General features: G+C 41.8%; 1 protein-coding gene across 4 annotated transcripts in view; it reads left to right on the plus strand.

Moving 5' to 3' along the window:
* The first annotated feature begins 2,141 nt into the window (after window positions 1–2,141).
* The window catches only part of CTXN3 (cortexin 3), a 98,314-nt gene continuing 84,605 nt past the window's right edge, over window positions 2,142–15,850 (plus strand). For 2 of the 4 annotated variants that reach the window (XR_015309453.1, XR_015309452.1), the window contains exon 1: window positions 2,156–2,576. The gene's annotated coding sequence lies outside the window, so the exon portion shown is untranslated. Of the gene's footprint in view, window positions 2,577–15,850 lie in introns of all 4 variants that reach the window. The other 2 variants (XR_015309454.1, XM_086963038.1) reach the window with 2 other exon arrangements.

Genomic DNA, 15,850 nt, shown 5'->3' on the forward strand with positions numbered 1-15,850 from the left:
ATTCGTATGGCTACTCCTCCTAAGCCTAAATATGTTTCCCTATGGGATGTTTCTGTGGTACTTCGTTTTCTAGAAGCTTGGCCGATCAATTCCTTATTATCTCGTAAGCAACTTTCAGCCAAGCTTACTATGTTACTGTGTTTGCTTTCCTGCAAACGCATTTCTGACGTCCGCGCTATAGATCTAGCGGGTCGTAGTTTCACGCCTGAGGGGGTTTCCTTTCGCCTTTCCCGGCGCACAAAAACTAACACGGAGGTTATTTCGTATCCTTCTTTTCCGGCTCGACCCAACCTTTGTGTGGTTCAATGCCTTAAGGAGTATGAGGTGAGTACTTCTCTTCTTCGATCTGATATGCAGGGTCAATTGTTGATTGCTTTGCAAAAACCCTTTCGTCCCGTTGCTCCAGCCACTTTGGCCCGTTGGGTAAGATGGCTTATGGAGGAAGCGGGCATTGATGTTTCTGTTTTTGGTGCTCACTCGGCTCGGGGAGCCATGGCCTCTAAGGCTTTTTCATTAGGTGTCTCTTTATGTGACATTATGAAAGCGGCTGATTGGTCCTCAGATTCAGTGTTTAAGACATTCTATTTCAAGCCTGTTCCTACTGTTGCTTCTGTTGTGGTGGATGAGCTTTGAACAAGCATAATCGGAGCCTCCTGTCCTGAAATAGAATTCAAAATTTGCTAACATTCGTGCCAAGAATTTTCAATTCTATTAAGGACAAGGAGGCGAGGATTATCCCACCCTTTGTATATGCATATATCTATTGTATTGTTACTATGCAATGCTTCATAGTTCTTTCCTGATAAAATGTACTGAATGCTTTAATTTTGCTCTACCCACCCTTTATTTGCTCATGATTACACAGGATGTGTATTACGGCTTTGTGTCTCTTTTCAGGCTCTGATCCCAAGTGAGGTTCCTCCGGATCCGCCATTGTGGAAGTTCTGCTGCGAGTTTCTACTCCTCGTGGGACTGCTTCTGTTCCTGTGGCTTTTGGAAGTTCCTCCTTCTCCTCGTTCGGATTTTGGCCCTTTCGGATGATGTTCTCCGTGGTTTTTCTGATGTTCAATTGGTTCTTCCTACTGGATTTGGACAAAGAAAGAGGAAGTGGTTACCTCTGAGACTGTTTATATACTATGGGTGTACTCTATGGTTGCCCTGGGTTCATACATGACGTATTGTTCTGTTTTTTCTTTACTGTAATGTGATTGGCTGCTATGTGTCAGTAAAGAAATGAGACTAAGCATAATCCTCGCCTCCTTGTCCTTAATAGAATTGAAAATTCTTGGCACGAATGTTAGCAAATTTTGAAGTCTGTAGGGTTACGAGGTCGCGTGAATCGGAATGCTGCATTAGGAGCTTTGATTTTTCCACCTGTTATGACTGTGTGACAACTGTCAGACTATTTTAAGTCTGATGTACAGCGCAGATGTATAGAATTCGATTATGTATCAACTACAACTTATGAAGTTTCTCTTCTGAAAGAGAAACAGTGTTGACTGCCTCACAGATTCTCCATATCGGTGTTATTATATGCTACTTTTTTTTATTTATTCCTTGGTTGTTACTCCGGAAGTGATTGTTTTTGTATCATACTGATTCACTGGCACTTTCAAAGGCATTGCGCGAGTTAACACCGTGAAGACTATACCGCCTTTGTTTTATTGCAAGACTAAAATATCGTCAGTAAAAGAGGGTTTCATCTGTAACAATAAAGTGACAATTATTGGATTTTCAAGTCGACTTACCTCAAACCTATTTTGTCGACGTTTTCATTAAACGCTTCTGCTGTTGACCTTCAGTGCAAGAAGCTCATAGCTTGACCAGAGGTGTTTCTTTCCTGCGTAATTAAGAACTAGCTGTTTGTAAGGACGTGGAGTTTCCTGCAATCCAATTCTGATTGATTGACCCTTGGTTTTACACACCTGTTAGTCAAGAAAACACTCTGGCAGGTGGGTGGATGTTCGCTGAACTGGAAAGTCTGCCGATTTCCCTTCATCGGCGTCTCCCTCGGCTTCCTTTCCTCACTACCCTCCCGAAGGCTTCCAATTAGTCAGGTTTGCTTGAAGGTCACAGGGTGTAATCAATGTGGAGGCTGCTTTGTAAAACGTGCACTAATTGGCATCAAAGAGCAGATAACTGACAGCGCGTGCATTCAGGCGGAGGGATACACTGCACGCAGACAAGCTGTGATGGCACGGAGTTGACGGCAACAGGTTGGACAGCCTGTGAATGGCAATGTCTCTGGGAGATGATTGCAGGCTGGACTGCTAAGAAGCTGCAGGCACCCCGGTCCGGAGCTCAGCAGAAGCCAACGAGGAGTGGCGGAGTCACAAGTTAACGCCCCATGGCTGCAACCTACTGCTCCCGGGTCAACTCAGGTCTACTGCCGAATGAAGCAAGCTACCAGTTTGCTTAATCTAAAGATCTGCGCCTCCAGAAGACGACGCAGCTGCGACGTGGTTGGTTTCGAAGCTAATGTTTAGTAGGAGAAGGAAGAACGAGAAATAACGATTATCTGGTAAAGTTATGCCACAATGCCAGACCCACCCAGGCGCTTCTATGGACTAGTCCAGGTATAGTAGCCACAGGCTGGAACCCGAATGATGTGCCTTACTGTTTAACTTCTGGGAAGTTTTCAATGCGCTAACTGAATGTTTTTTTTATGTACCTGAATCAACAGTTGAATATTAACTCTTAGAATTGTGGGCGTTCGTCGTGGTATGAAATTAATATAATGAGACTTAAACAAATATATAGACGACTGAGAAATGCAGTACATGTTTAGTTATTTGAATAATTATTCTAAATGTGCAGCAATATTGATGTTCAGAACTGCACCTAGCTCTCCTTTTTAATTTGAGATTCTCCAGCCACAAAATATACCACTCCCTGCTATTTTAATTAAGTTTGCCACCTTTACTGACTCTAAAGACAGACCGCAGCAAACATTTAAAAATATACTTTTACTATTTACGTGACCTCTCACTAGCCGACTTTAAGCAGTGTCACAGCATGTTCACTGCCCTTATAATTGTTTTTACCCTGCACTGGATGTTATTGACTTCTAGCAGTGGCTCCACATTTGGTCCTAGTATCATTGGAACTGGTTCACAAAGGTAAACTCGTACTTCTTTGTAAGTTTACTTTTTTTTTTCTTTCACAAACTATGGTCCTGATTTTAGAAAGGTAAACTTACACTTTTGTGAAAGTTCATGATTTTTTTTTCCTATTTGCAAAAAAAAAAAATTTTTTTTTACAGATAGTAACCTTATGACTGCCGAGTCTCCGCACTTGTGGCAGAGGCTGCACACTTAACAAGCATTGGTAATGCATTGGATTCGTCTATGTAATGAATAAAGAGCTGTTTTCATTAATCATTGCACGGAAGAAGGAAAGAGCTCCCTGACAGATACACGGGAGTGGAAATTTGTGATGCAGCAGCCAGAGCTGCTGATTGGAGTGCAAGGATCCCAATTTGAATTTCGGCGCCGCGCAGCATCCTGTGATTCTATGCAAATCACTTAATTTCTCTGGTGATAAATTGTTATATAAATATGCTGTAATAGTAAAAGGCAAAAAATGTAATGAAAATATAGTTCCACCAAAGCAGATGTTAACAGTATTTTGACAGCGGGAAACTGATAGGAGAAGCGGACGAGTAACAAGCATTGGTAAATGCAGGCACATATGCTACAACCAATAGAAATAAAGGTAAGTGGAACGCATAGGAACCAATAAGAAGTCAGGAAAGAGAGGAGGTGGGATATTAAGTCCCTTTTTAAGTTTATATTAAAAACAATAGATTTGTCAAGCACAGCGCAAGTGCTGTGCAGCCGAAATCTACAAAGATAGGACTGTCCTTTTTGGCTCTCAGGCTTTATACAAAGGTTATTTGGAAAATTGTTAACACTCTCTGCCAAGGAACAAAGAAGTAAAATGCTTCAATTTAAGTTGACGCCTCTTATATGTTTACAGTGTTTGAGGCAGAGAGCAGCACCAAAAATGTAAAGCTATTTTTCACTGAAGTTGTGTCTAGCATTTCCATCTCACTTCCTGCAAGAAAACACATTGGACCTATCGCAAAAGAATATTTGGTGGATGTTAATACAAGCAGGTTTTTAGCTGTGATATTGTGTACTATGAAGGTTAGCACATGTTGGATGGATGATAGTTGTGGTAGCAGAAAATAACATCTGGTTTCAAAAGCAATGCAATGCACAACACAGACCAGCAAATAATAAAAACGTAAGAACAAATATAACCTTTACCAACAAAATAAAGCAGTTCAACAAGAAAGCCAAAACATTGTTACAAATCAACATACCATAAAACAGCAACACAATAAAATGACTCGATAAACGACAAGGCAGCAACACAATCGTAACACTACAGTACAGCACAATGCTCCAATGAAAACAACACAGCACAAAAATAAAGCACAACAATACTGTTGTAGTGATCTGATTGTTTTGCAATATCTTGATCTGTTGTGTTTGTGCTGTATTGTATTTTTGTGTTAGTGTGGTGTGGTATTATGATGTACTGTTATTGTTATATTTTGTAGCTTCTTTGACGGACAAACAAAAACTGCTGGTTTCAGCCAAAAGCATGCCCCTCTATTTTCCAGTGTGAAACAAACAAGTATTCGTGCCAATGATGCTATAAAACCTTCCTCTGAATCTCTATATATTTACATGATACCATTCATCCAGAAACATCAAAGGCACCTCCCACTCTTAATTTGTATGGTTCAGTCTCAATTATCCAGTTCTGTGCCTACCTTTTTATAAATAATTACTATGCGGTGTGTTTCTATCTCTCAGCACTTTCTACTCATCATGCGTTGTCTTTTCCTAACCCTCATCTCAGCAGAACCCACTTTTTCTAATTTCCCATCTTCTTTTAGTTCTATCTACCGATCATTTAATCTGAGTAGCTCCTGCATACCCTCTTTTGCTCCTCTGACCTCCCTCTGTCCTTTTCATCTCTGCAGTTTATGGTCTTTTTGCTTTGCTCTGTTTTCAGCAGCTCCTATTGTCTCAGTTTATCCTCACTCTTCTGAACAGTTCCTGTTCTTCCTATTTCCCCTTTGCACTTTCTTCTCCAGTTCTTACTCTCCCTGCCCACAATCCATCAGTAGTCTCACTAGTTCCTCTGTTCCTTGTTTTTCTACCTCACTCATTTTAGTAATTCCTACTCTCACCCACTCCCCTCTCTGTTCTCAGCAGTTCTTGGCAGTGTTTAATTTGAGCTGGTGGTTGCCAGTGGAGTCTGCTGGCACTCATTTTTGTGGGCCGGCACTTATTTTTCTGCATCAGAGATTTACAGGAAGGAAGAGAGAAAAGCAAACCAAATGGAAAGACGAAGGAAGAGAATGAAGGAAAACCCATTACAAAGGGAGAAAGTAGCAACTTGCAAGGAGATATACAGGGGCAGGGAGTGCCTGTCGGTGGATTAAAGAGGCATGCGGTGGAATAAAGACTACCCTTTCTTGGTAGTCCGAGCACCAGCATTTAATTGCATCAGCTGTAGACTTCTGAGCAGTGCTTTGGGAACCCACAATCATACTTTTACAAATTAAACACGGGCTTATGGTTCTGTTTGGGTATCACTGATGTTTTCAGCATTTCCTAGTCCACATTTTCATTCTCCTTCAGCCTTCTCAGACCGTGATTTCTCTCTTCCATTTCGTCCTAAGAGGTCATTATTTCCCTGTTTTTTTCTCTCTCCAACATGTCTTCAGACTAGTTTCTGCGTCCTGCTTTCCCTCTCCTACTCTCAGCAGCACCTGCTCCGTGTTTTGATACTGCTCCATCCTTCTAGCTTGCTTCCCCTCTTGCTCCTTAGTCCTCCATCCTAAGTTTCTTATTTGTTTATTCTTCTACCCACCTGTCTTTGCAGCATTTCCCTTTGCTTCCCTCCGTTACTGTCACCTAGTAGTGACTCATACCAAATTATGTTTCTTATGAACAGTTCTTGATTCCCCCTCCTCTCTTTCTCTACTCAGTAGTTCATACTGTTCCAGTTTTCCCCTTCTGCTCTCACAGCAGTTCTTGCTCACCCTGTTGCCCCGCTGTTCTCTGTCTCTTCTCAGCAGTCCCTGCTCTACATGTCCCCTCTCGGCTATATTCTCAGCAGTTCTCTCTCCCACCCACCTCTTCAACCTCACATTAACTGACTCGTCCACCCATAGAATCCCCAACACGCTGACGGATCAAGTAAAAAGCACTTTCACTATCACAAAGCTGGCACAATTGGTGTTACCAATGCTGGTTTTAATTATTTTTGATGAGGCGCTTTATTAGTCATTGCATTGCAGCACTGTTCATTTAAAAAGTACTGTACGAATGACGGTAAAATAGTAAGCTCATCCTTTTTTAAGTCAGTGAAAACGTTTTAGCTATGAACGTGTCTCCAACAGTGACTCATTAGAAATAAGAAAAACTAACCAATTCACAGATGGAAACGAAAATAATCCTATTCCATGGTTGGGTAACAAACGAGGTAGTGCATCTAAAAATAAGGTAATTTTAGGAAAGTATATGTCCAGCAATACACCAGAATCTCTTCTTGTGTATACCTTGCAACAGTTTCACGCGTTTTGGTAACGCATTACTTTAGGTACAAATGAATGTGACCTAGAAGACTTCTTTCCCCCCCCCCCCCCCCCAAGTACAAAACTTCATGTAAACTCAAGACTCTTTAATTTCATAATCTCATATTTCAAGGAATTATTTCATAGTTGGTCCCACATTCTAGTGAAAAGACTTCTTGTTGATACAACTTTCAATGTTTTTAAAGGCATATGCAGATCAGTCCTAAATTATCATTAAGAGTTAATGGTAATCTCCGACGGGTCTGGACCCGGAGTATCCACACCCATTGGGATTAAGAGTAACCTGGTAAACCTTTAGGCTTAGCTGGTGTCTCATAAGGACTCTGATGAAATTGTCTGGTAAAAATGAAGCCGAGCATATGGTCCAACTGGAAAATCGGTCATGGTAAATCTGATCCCCTAGTTATTCTCCATTTCTAAGTGGACCCTGAGGGTCCAATTCGTAGTAGAGCAGGTTTTGTGGTCAATGAGTTACTGTATCGACCAATAAAGGTGACTCATGTGCCTTGAATTCTGAGCCCATTTACTGGAGACCTTGGAATAAGGGTCATAGAGTTGACAGCACATAAGGTGGACTATTGTGCCTCTTTCTCAATTCTTCAAAAATTCCCTATCCAATTCAGAACCCAATGTGGAATGTTTGTTGCCAAGTTTAAGATAATTTAAAGGAGTTGAAAATCTATTTTTTGAGAGTTTTTGGGGAAGCCTTCAAGAAAAAACTATAAATGAGGAAAGGGCTCTAACACCATCCAAATACCAACCGTCTTGAAATGATAACCAACAAAATGTTCTAAGTGTAAATATATGCTAGAAGTGAGAACCAAAGCACAGGCAATGCATGAAGCCCTTTCTGTTAGTTGAAACCTGAAACGTTCCAAGTGGATGCTCCTGGGAGTAGCTTTGCAGTTTATGGTAGAAGCACTATAGAAGAATGATGTGTGTAGAGGGTAATGGTGGAGGTTAAAAACGAAGTAAAAGTAAAATAAAAAAGCATGTCAATCGCACACTTATGTCTACTATTCCTGAATTGTATCTATTTTGAAAATTCACAAAACCCCTTGTCATCAAGTACTTTATTTTGACCCATAAGGCCATAAAAGTTAAAAAAGACAATAATGCAATACGTACAGAGTAAAGATTTTTAAAAAAAATCATTACTCCGATATTCACTACATCTGGTCTATATACATTTGATTAATTGCAATTAATTTTCAGTCTAGATAAATTACATCAATTGGTCTTAATCTGGAGCTAAGCCGCCTCTAAAGTGCATGTGCAATGTAAACAAGGTAAAAATACAGCTTTTTCTATATTAATATCAAGTATCTAAAAAGTACATATGCAATACATGCTTGATGTAGCAATATCTTACTCTACCATTAGACCCGATCATACACTTGAGTGAATTTTAAATCTTGATTAATAAAAAGACAGGAAAGGTTAAACATTCCAAAGAAAGATTTGATAAAGTGCAAATATTGGGAAAGAGCTTTCAGATCTTAAGAGCATTGGATCATTACTAAAAATATATGAGCCAATACAAAACAGAAAGGATAGAAAAGTAATAAATACTTCTAGTTTTACGCAGGAGCGCAACTATTTCAATAACGTTTGTTCTTAGCTAAGCTTTATATACCTCTATAATTTGAATCGAGATTGTTCTTGCCAGATTCAGCAGCGTTACCTTCATATGGGTGCTTAGCGCTAGCAAACGACTAAGAAATTATAATTCTTTCCCTCCCTTTTCCTTGTAAAGTTAACAGCCAGTAGGAATCGGCTGAGGGCAAAGACTATTAGGCACGAGTTATCGGTTTTCAATATTCTCCTCATGTCTACTCTCCTAATGCTGAGTCACCTAGCTATTGGTTTTATCCATTTCCTTCTGGCTGGTTTATAAGCTGGGCAAAAAAACAAAATATGTGCTATACCTTCATCAACCCCCATTCTACTTAAGGTACACAAAGACTCCCCCTCCTTGTTCTATGACATTGACCTTTGGCAACAAAGCTGTTTAATTGTAATATGCCGTATCTAAATTTTAGGTATAAGCACTTTGCCAATAACTGTTCAGTCTTGTCTAAAAACTTCTCGAACTGGGGAGTCGTTTTAAATTGGAGAAATTGTACAGTTAGTCTGCCATGAGAACTGGTTGAAATTACCAGATTCTCAACAAGCTGCCAAAATAAAGAATTGATTTTGGGTTTTGAATCGGTAGTCAGAAGGCATGGATTCACCCAGTATCTTTTCAATCTCAAGTCTTAAAGCCATGATCTAATATGAATCAGTCAAGTGAAAGAAACTTGGGTGCCAAGAGCTAGGAGTTCAATAAGTGACTCTCTATACACTACTAGCTCTTGTGTTGACCAAATTCTAATCCAAAACGACAGGGTTCTCCAAATTGCTAAGGGTTCAATGCGTTTAATACCCAGTTCGTTGGTCAAGGGTGTCAGTGGTGTATGTTAGGAAAGGGCAACGAACATTCTGAGAAATTTTTTTTCGGCAGTAATTCAGGATTTAACAGTGTCCATTCCTCAAATCTCCGCATTGCATAGAGCTGCAGTTTGAGCTCTGGCTTTGTATACTTCTAGAGCAGGAGTGATAGCTTTGAAGGATGTTGCAAATTGTTTTTTTACTATGGGGATAGAATTTTGTGTTAAAATATCCTTTGACTTCTCTATCTGTGGGGCCCAGGAAAGTTTGGAGTTTAATGTCATCCCCAGATATGTGAAATTGGATAGACGTTCTAGTTCTGTCCCATTCAAGTATAATTTGTTTTTAAAACTTCTTTGCGGCCTCATAGTCATGTATTTTGTTTTTGTGGGATTCACCTCGAGTTCTTTCACTATGCAATATTTATTAAGGCTATGAAGCAGATTCTGTAGGCCACTAGGTGTTTGGAACAGTAAGATGGTATCGTCTGCAAATGTTAGGGCGCTGATGTGATTACCTCCCAATTTTGGTGAGTCGTGCATACAGCTTTGAAGGTGTTTAATCAGGTCATTTACATATAAAAGAAAGCGAGTCGGCGCCAGGACACAGCCCTGGCGTACTCCCCTCTTGACTGGGATCTCATCAGTTAACTCACCTCCTTTGCCCCATCGCACTTTGGCATAGTTATCTTGGTGTAACCTGATAATTTGAACTAGGATCTAATCAGGTACACCTAGTTGATGCATGGATTCCCACAACTGAGCTCTTGGAATCGAATAAAAAGCCGCCTTTAGGTCAATAAAGGATATATATATAGATGGCTACATCTTAATCTTGTATATTTCCAGTATATGATCATCAATCTAAAAACTTGGTCTAATGTGCAAATTTTTTCTCTAAACCCAGCTTGACCTGGCTAGAGGACATTTCCTTCTACCATCCAGTCAGTGGGCCTAATTAAAATTTGTTTAGCAAAGACCTTCTGTAAAACATCTATCAGGCTTGTAGGCCTGAAGGTGAAACCAGTAGCATATTAGCTGTTGGCAATATTGGCTGCATTGTATGGCGCCACAATTTTGGGCTGTCTTAATTGCTGTGACAGAACCACATCTGGCAGCTGCCCACCTGGCTGTTGTCTCTTTTGACAGAAATTGATTCGAGTTTGCCTGTGCTCTGGAAAGTGGGTGTCTTAGGATTGGTAAAGGGGACCTTGAAGCGGGTCCAGAGGCAAGCGATGTGAAGTTTGCATGTGGTCCTAGTTAAGGGTGGCATTGGCACCAGCACTCGCACTGCATTCACTCTCGACGCAACCACCTGGTGACCCCCCACATAGTGCAACTGTATCACATAAATCTGTTTCCCGATTCACAGGAGCCTGAGTAGACAGAGCTCCGCCCCATACTATGAGACAGTGCCACTACTGTGGCATTGTGCGACCAATGATTTCTGCCAACTGTAATTTGCCTCCACTGCCCCCACCCCCTTCCAAAATCTTCCTAATTCCATACGGCATTCGGCAACCAGTCAGTAAATTCTGCTGGTGTCTGTAGTGGAAAGTGTATTGATGGACGAGATAAAGCTAAGTGTATGCTGTGAATGATGCATGTTCTATTTAAGAGAGTTACCAGTCCAGTGAGTTATGAAATATTACTGACCGGTGAGATACAATAATGAACAAGCAGATAAGATGGTCTAGCCTGCCTCCCGACATTTGTTGTGACTGTTAGGTCATTTTTTGAAATCGAAGAAAGGCCAGCTCAGGCGTTTATGCTTCTGAAAATGATTAACCGAGAACCATTAAATCAGGTAATAGCAGATTCTGTTATTTGCAGTATTTCTTTGACTTGTTTAGTGAATAGGTATCCCATCACTGGGACATCAAGTACATTCACACAATGCACCTCAATTCTGAGTTGCACTAACCACTGTTGTATCACTTCACAGGCATCCAGAGAGCACCAGCTGTCTAACTATCATGGGTTGCATCATGTACTGGTATTGAAATCCAGAAACAACAAATCACCTCTTTATCTTGTATATTTCAGTTTTTTTCTGATCTTATATAGCCCAGATATGGCCCGGAGGCATCAGAGCACTTTGCAACGGCGCAACTCCAAACGATTACAGCAGGAGTGCAATATAGATACAAGCTCGGAAGAATTAGAGCAGATAGTCGGGAGCAAGCGGGAGAGAAGTTGTACACAAGTGCAGTTCTCCCAACAATCCACACAGAAGCACTTTGGAGATACCACAGAAGAAAAATTAAAAGCAGGCATTGAAGCTTGAGTTGAAGAAAAAGGATCGAACCCAACAGTCTTTGAAAGATCTTTTTGAAGGCTGCATGGCATGTGGTCATACGGCGTGCTGGAGGGAGGGAGTTCCAAAGTCTTGTGGCGTTTCCTGAGAACAACTGGTTTAATACTCACTCTTGTTTGAAAGGGGGGGCTCCAGGAGAAGAGATTGATCAGTTCTTGAACCCCGTTTTTCCGTTAGGTAGCTGGGTGAAGAGGAGTGCAGTGCAGGCAATTTTAAGTTGGGCTGTAGCCTCTATGGGCTGCCACTGGAGAGAAAGCAGGAAAGAAGTGATGTTGTCTTTTGACAGTTACGAAGTGAATGAATCGGTGCGGCTTACTCGTGGAGTGCTCCTAGCTTACTCATGAATTTCAGAAGTAAGCCAGGAGTATTACGTCTTCCCTGGAATTCAGGAGTACCAAAAGAGTAAATAACAGCTCAATGGTTGTAAATCGAGCCCTTTCACTTTAATTACAGTAATGCATGTCATAAATAGTCTCAAGGACATTTGTTTGCTATGTGTAGTGCACAAAAGTCTATTTCCTCTGTCTTCTAGAATTGCTCCTATAAACCAGATCTGTCCTAAAGAGGGAAACACGGGCTGAAGCCTTTTTATTATTTATTTATTTATTATTATTGTTTTTTTAATTCGGTTTAACAGCACTACCTAACTGTGATAAATCCGCAGCCTCCAGGTCGGCAGCTGTCATCACTGAAACACGCATGGACATGGTCTAGATTCTTTAACATGCCAACTTGGAGGGTATTTGAGAGTATGAACAGAGCGGGGAAAAAAGCATATAGAGGGGTAATACAATAAGGACTATACATTGCGTTATAAAAGGAATAAACGTCACAATATAAAATCATGTACAGGGGAAATTACTTGTATCATTGTGCCAATATGGTGGACTAGTCCCTCATGTGGACCACCGAGTGGCCTTCCTTTTCGTAGTATATATTGGAGTTGGCTGTAGGCACCCATTTAGCAGTGCATAATCTGTCATCTGCATAATCTGTCGGCTACACCATTGTTTACTGCCTACCTGACTCTCATAGGATTAGTGAAGATGGAAATGTCCCCTCCTAAGGACTTTGGCCTTCTTGTTTGCACCAACAATGCACCTGACACTTCCCGCCCTTTACAGCATGCATCCTGTCTCACACTCCTTTGTCCTTGTCTTGATTCCCTCCTGCTTTGCGTACAATAGGGCCCTTTCTACATCCATACAATTACCACCTTGGTACCCCGTTCTCTGTCTTTGAGGGAAACAAAAGGAGGCACGCCTCTCACCATGTCTGGAAAGGTGCAGTATTCCCAGAACATATTCTCAAGAGTTTCTTTTCAACGCACTCCATTCACACAGGTAATCTGTAACCATTCTCTTTTTTCCACCATCCATTAGCCTTGATGGAATAAAGTTTGGTGTGTAGTGTTTGATACACCTTTCTGAAATTTGTCAGTAGTACGCCATTATGAGTGTCTCTAGCATTACCTTGAAAGTAGTAAATACACATTTCTATTGACTCCCAAGCCACTGATGGGCCAAATGACGTCAAAGGCTAGATTTATGCATTGCTTTTTTGTTCAATGATGACATGGGTGGTATGCACAGAACTTAGATTTTGTCACTAGCTGCACAAATGAAACTGCCTCTCACCTTGTGCTCAATCATTGAGTGTAGGCTGGGCCACCAGTAATGATTTCTAACTCTATTTTTTGCTAAGCTTTGTCATGTGTGATCTTTGTGGGCCAGTCTCACAATTGCCTCTCCAGGTAGAGTTGATTGTATATTTTTTTCACTGCCAGTGAGTTTACAATTTGATAAGCGCCACTTATTCCTCCCTCCCCATTAGGTGATTAAATGTAAAATGTTATTCTGGCTACCTGGTCATCTTTTTTTTAATTTCAGTCCTCTTGTCCACTTCCCTCCAACATTACAGTTTGGAACACTTTCTCAGTATTATCATCAGCGACGGCTCGTGGAGGGAGTTACGGTGGGGCAGGAGGGCGGGGAGGGGGAGGGGCAGGGTGGAGGTTGCTAAAAACCGGCATATGGATAATTGCAGGTAAGTAAACAATTTAATTAATAAAACGAATTTCGTAGCTCGCACTGCATTGCATTTTGCGATGCAAGGCGCACTACGAAATTCGTTTTATTAATTAAATTGTTTACTTACCTGCAATTATCCATATGCCTGTTTTTAGCAACCTCCACCCTGCCCCTCCCCCTCCCCGCCCTCCTGCCCCACCGTAACTCCCTCCACGAGCCGTCGCTGATTATCATCTTTCTATTTAATTGAAAGTAAGAACTCCCTCCTTGCTTTCACAACTAGGGTCAACGTGGCATCTAGAAATGTTATGACTTTATCGTTTGTAAGAGTAGGTTACCTTCCTAAGTGACAATAGGTATAATATGGTTATGGAAAGATCGCCTTAAATGCACTTTGGCACTCATCAGAGGAAGCTTGTCCCTTTTTAAAAAATCATCTTAGTGAGTTTTAGGGGTCTTCCTCGATTGTTAAGGCGTGCCTTGCCTCATTTCAAAGATGGACCTATCAAGTGAGTAAAGTTAGCAAGAGCATAAAAACTAATCATGGGTGGTGAACTCCGCTCCGCTTGCAGAGTTTTCTGTACTCCACATTATGCGGGGCAGAGTTTTTTTCCTCGCTCACGTTCGTCAACATCAAGTTGGCGACCACAAGCAAGGAAAATCAGCCTCCCGGAGAGATTTTTCCTTGTTCGCGATTGTCAACATCAAGTTGGTGAACGCGAGCATTGAAAATCAACATCCTGGCGAGATTTCTCAACACTGGGGGAGGGTCAGGTTTTTCATTGCGAGTGGACGCGTATGCTCGCAACAGCTTGCGTTGAGAAACTGCCCGTTCGTGTTGAGAAAGCTAGAGTAAAAATCTACTCGAGCAGCAGAAAAGGAAAGCGGGGACCGCTTGCTCTGTGCATGGTGCCGTTCGCAATGATTACACATTGTGGACAAGCATCCAGCACTGTGCAATCATTGCGAACGGCATTTTTCTATCGTACTCTGCCGCTTGGGGAGCTCCACGTAGTGCAGCTGAGTTTTTGTTGCAATTCGCGGAGTTCCGCGTAGTGCAACTCTACCCAGGGTTAATAAAAACATGGCAGCTATGGGCTACTTTAGTCCAGCATTAGAGTATTACATTTTACAATAGCTTGACTAACAGCATTCTAGTGTTCAGCTTTACGCTTGTGGGTGGTGGGTGCCCACTGATAGGATAAGACGGAAACAGTGTAAGTAGCAGTTAGATCAGAACCCAGTGAGGTTTTGAGGTTGTTGTGGCTTGGACACACTTTGTTCTAGTTAACACCAGGCTCCCCTTTCTCACACCTTTCTTTGTTTCTCATTGCAGTCCTTCTCGTGGGTTCCTTTGCTCTAGAGTAGGGTGTTTACAATTTTTTGCAACAGCTACTGCTCTCCCAGTCTTTGCAGGTTTGAATTCTCTGTCTTCTCAAACATTTGTTACCGCACTCATAAATGGGAACGCTGGAAAAGAGACTTAACCTGTTCTTAAATGTTTGATGTCATTTATCTAGGCATACTAAGTTACACTGTTTGCCATTAGTACTATCCCAAAAGACCTCGGGTCCTGACAATTGGCTTGAATCTAGGACCACCAAGTGAAGACCCTGTGTGCAGTGTTTAGTTTTCTGTCATCCTGTCCCCTTTTCACCTCACTCATTCAGAGATTCAATGCGTCCGTGACCTCAGGCAGGGATTCAGGGAAAGTATGGGGTTCCTCAGGAGTCTTTGACTTATCCTGATTTTGTATGGGGGTCTGGCAGGTGTCCGCTAGCAATGACTAAGCTACAACGCGTGGAGACAGGGTGGATTAGCATACCCAGATTTTGAGTCCTCCTAGAGAGGTGTCTGGAATTTCCTGCCTCCCTGCGCTGGGTGCAGTCTGTCTAGGGTCACATTAGGCTACTGTGAAGTCTATTGTATGTGTGCTGAGGCAGCCCCATTCAACTGCAAGTGTGGCAGGGGACAGCTCCACCCCCTTCTCATGCCAGAGATGGCCCATCCTGCCTACATTACTTCCAAAATAAGGGGTTTTAGACCTGGCATCTTTTGGTGTGTTTCCCCCTAGCTTTTTGCTGTCTGGCCTCCTGTTTTTATGGTATGTTGGACTTCGCTTTGCTGGTTTAGTGCCTCTGCACACTTTCTCTCTGCTGTTCAGTGTTAAAGTGCAAGTGCTTCTACTATAAATTGTGTTTATAGATTGTTGTAAATCAAATACCCCAAACATGGAAACACCAAAGTCCCTAGTACAGTGCACTGTGTGTGCCCAGGGCCTGTACATCAAATGCTGCTCTTGGGCCTGCAGCACTGATTGTGCCACCCTCACAAGCAGCCTTTAAAAGGTGTCACAGACCTACAACTGCAGTGTCTTCACACAGTTTTTACTGCCATGCTGACCTGGCATGTACCCCCACTTGCCAGGCCCTAACCTTCAGTTTTCCTACATATA

The sequence above is a fragment of the Lissotriton vulgaris genome, chromosome 3_1, assembly GCF_964263255.1.
Source record: "Lissotriton vulgaris chromosome 3_1, aLisVul1.2, whole genome shotgun sequence".
NCBI lineage: Eukaryota > Metazoa > Chordata > Amphibia > Caudata > Salamandridae > Lissotriton > Lissotriton vulgaris.